The 3832-nt window shown below is 32.8% G+C and overlaps 1 long non-coding RNA gene across 1 annotated transcript; it reads right to left on the bottom strand.

Moving 5' to 3' along the window:
• Positions 1-198: 198 nt before the first annotated feature.
• Positions 199-3831, bottom strand: LOC106759101. Its single transcript, XR_001375592.2, has 3 exons — positions 3818-3831; positions 3613-3739; positions 199-557 (listed from the first exon to the last, which is right to left on the bottom strand). It is a non-coding gene; the product is annotated as an uncharacterized LOC106759101 (long non-coding RNA).
• Between the last annotated feature and the right edge of the window lies 1 nt (position 3832).

Here is a 3832-nt window from a genome sequence, read left to right as displayed (position 1 = left end):
TGAATAAATGATTAACGTTAAATAGATAGAGCAAATAAGATTTAAAACCTAATAAAGAATATAACAGATTTAGTAGAAACTAACATGTGTCCTTCTAGACCTTTCATCGACAAATTGTCCTGTTGATGCTCTAATATGTGTCTGCTAAAAAATTTCATCGACATGCACTGTCCGACCAAGCTCCTGTGATTGTAACCAAAGAAGATGTAAGTTGTTAACAACAAATATTTGTAAAATTAATGAGTAGAATTGTATAATAAAATTCATATGTCATCATACCAGACGAATAGCATGCTCATGCACGCTAATAGATCCCCCGGTGTGCAAACAACCACCCTTGTCAGATGTCCTGTTCTTTTTGGCGGTTTCACACTTTTGTCTAAAAACTGGCATGTTCCACTTCTCTAAAAGAGCATTCCAGACAATGTCTCCCATCCACTGAGGTTTTTTCCCTTCTCTTCGAGCTTTTTTAAACATCTCAGATAATCTATGAGATGCTTTGCTGTGGAAATTTTCTTAACCTTTTCTTCATGTTCAATGCTCCATGATACCTTTCTCTATTGACAAAAAAGATAAATATTGACAAGGTAAAGGTTCAGTACTACATGTATTGTGCTTCATAAAATATTGATGAACTTGAGATGCTATTGGCTCAACAATGGAAAGAAAGAAGACGATTCTGATGCTGCTAGGGAAAACTCCTGCAGAAAAACCATGGCTAAAAGCTACAAAAGCTATGTATTGATATATTGAGCATATACTACTACTAGAGTTTCTGCATTGAGGGTTCTATTTAAAGTACTATTANTAGTTGTCAGAGAAAAGGAAAAAAGCATCATAGATTCATAGCAGATAGCAGNTAACTGAAAATGTTAGTATTCTCCTGTTATTGATGTTTACTAATTACATGACAGTATAAATTGAAACTCTTATAATGTTTTCTGCATATATAACGACTGAGATTGGTCTCAAGAGTGCACATATATCAATTAATGTGATATTGTTTCAATGCAATCTGTAGTGTTAAATTCAGATATTAAAAAGGAAAGTTGAGTTACATATTTTAAATATTAAACATAATGATTCTACTATATTCAAGCAATATCTTTTAAATTTAAAATATCTAAAAAAGGGTGGATCAATTCTTGAAGTCTCAGGTATCACTGCATCACAGGTAAGTAAACTTTTGTTGTTTTTTATTTTGAAACCATGTTCAACATCAATGATGGTTTTTAGAACTTTATAATTCAAGGCCGATGTAGAAGTGTTGTTTGAGCTTCCAGAAGTAGAGAATGCAGAGTTTCTTGATGAAAGTGAGGTTGATCCTCACTTACTGTGTAGTGAAGAATATGTATCAAGAAGTGGCATAATAGGGCCATTTGGTTTGTTTGCTTTAGCATCTGAGGATCAAACAGAACACACTGCAATCTTCTTCAGAATATATAAAACCTCCAATAGATATGTATGTTTCATGTGCAGTGATCAAAGCAGGTAATTTCTGACATAATTATCTGAGTTTTAATCTGGGAATTATACTGCTTATATTATACTTTGGATTAAGAATAAATCTCAGTGTGATTTATGGTTGAGACTTGAGATTTTGAGAGTTGTGTACACTTGACAGGTATTCATTGCGGGAGAATCTTGATAAATCCTCATATGGAACTATATTTGACATAGACCCTAATCAAAAAACAATTTCTCTCAGAAGTTTGGTATTACGAGTAGAGTTTATCCCTTGTTGGCTATTGACAAAGATGCTCATCTTTTTGCTTTCAACAATGGAAGACAGAGTGTGGTGATTTCAGAACTGAATGCTTGGAGCATGAAGCATGCAGAATTTGACCAAGACCAAAGCATAAAATAGAAACAGTAACAAACAAGGGTTTGGATAATCGATACAACATTTTATTTTATCTAGTTTAGAGCTTTGTAGATAGTTGCTGGCACGCTCAAAATTAGACAAACATCTTTATCTTATGACTTTTGTATCAAGTGTGGATTGAGTTCATAAAGACTTCTGAAAGGTAACCCCAATAGAGTAGTAGTAGGGAAAGGCCTGGATCTCTAGCATAGAGTAATAGCTATTCTGATCTCGTTTCTATCAGCTTCCCATTTGCTTGGTGTGGCAGGTGAAGGATAGGTCTATCCTAAGCATCTTTAGTCTTTCTTGTGCAATAATTTTAGAGGCTTGTTGCATCAATAGAGATGCCAAAAGGCTTTGGAGGTGTTCCCAATTTGCAGTAGGTTGGTTTATTTGATTGTAAAGAAATGCAAGAATTTTCAATTAGTGTCTTTGTGGAGTAATACCAAAAGTTCTCTTTAAGGGGATGTCTTTCATACATATTCAGAGAGACGAGTTGCTGTTTCACACGAATGCTCTTAGCTAATGTTCTTTTCTCTTTTGTTGTATGTAGAGTATATCTTATTCCCATACCTCTTTAATTCTCTCTTTCTCAATCAAACTCACCTCACATAAAACAAATTTTCAGAAATAGTCTTACAGGAATAGTTTAAATGGTATTTTCTTCAAGCTATTTGAATATCAAGATAGTTATTATATGTTTAAACAAGTAACCTGTTTGCTAATTAAAAAGGACGGATATTTGCTTCTCATTCTTGAAGCTAATAATGCAAAACAAGCTTAACATAATGATATGCAGATGTTAACAAAACAAATTTGTTTGAGTTTGAAATATGTTTGTTTTAGCCTAATTCTAAACAAATAATTTAAAAACAATGTGTTCTCAATTGTCATTAACACTATCATTAACACTATATCAAAATCTATCATCAACACTATATCAAAATCAAACTCAAATAATAACAACAACAATAACAATGATGATGACTATGATAACAATGTCCAGTTTGATACCATACGTCCAAACAGCTTATATTCGTCCTCAAGTTGGCAGGACTGACTTTGATAGAATTAATTTTAAACCGTTGCATGTAAATGGCAGCACGCCTATATTATTCTGACACATAGATTTTATTTTCTTTTTTAGCTTGCATAAACACTTTCAGATATTCTTATATGAAACTTACCATAAGTTAAACTTCAATGTCAGATAAAGATTGTTGAACTGAAACAGGTTTGCTCCTGACCTGATTTTCTTGAGGTTAGAATACTCTGTTTAGTATACTTGGTTTTGAACATTTGTGTCTTCACTCCAAACTTTCTACTTTGCTCCTATGCTATTATGCAAACCTTGTAATATTATCTTTTCACTCTAGTTCTTTTAATCCAAACAATCTCACCCTCCTTTCATTTCTCTTTTGTATTTTCTCACTCCCCCACTTACCATCACACCATCTAAATAACAATTTTTAATTTCATTTTATTATTTTGGATATTTGTGTTGTTTTTCTTAAATGAATGAATTTTACTACAGTAACATAAGCAGAACCAGATTAAGAAAGAATGAAAGTAGTAAGAATGAAAGGGATGGTGCCAATCTAAATCTGAAACAAGTTGCTAGCATCACTATACCGACACAGAAATATGCTGTGGTATGCTTTAGCTCTATTCAAAGATTCAGATATTTAGCCATTGCCTAGAAAAATACCTACATTTTTATTAACAAAAAATGTTAACCACAAGTCTACCTTAAAACGCTCAAAGAAAACATCTTTGCGAGTCTGAGGGATTTGTCCCCATGTCAACCACGGCTCATCAAACTGTCCTTTGATGGTGGCTGTGATTGCTTTGGATGCTGTTTTTGTTGGATAAAACCTATACCAAAAAGAAAAGTCAAATATTAGAATATTACATTATTATACAATTAGGTACATAAAATGAATTATTTGTTACCCTCCTCCAATAGGT

The sequence above is a fragment of the Vigna radiata genome, chromosome 4 (genome assembly GCF_000741045.1).
Source record: "Vigna radiata var. radiata cultivar VC1973A chromosome 4, Vradiata_ver6, whole genome shotgun sequence".
Lineage (NCBI taxonomy): Eukaryota > Viridiplantae > Streptophyta > Magnoliopsida > Fabales > Fabaceae > Vigna > Vigna radiata.
This window is presented reverse-complemented; position numbering and strand designations above follow the sequence as displayed.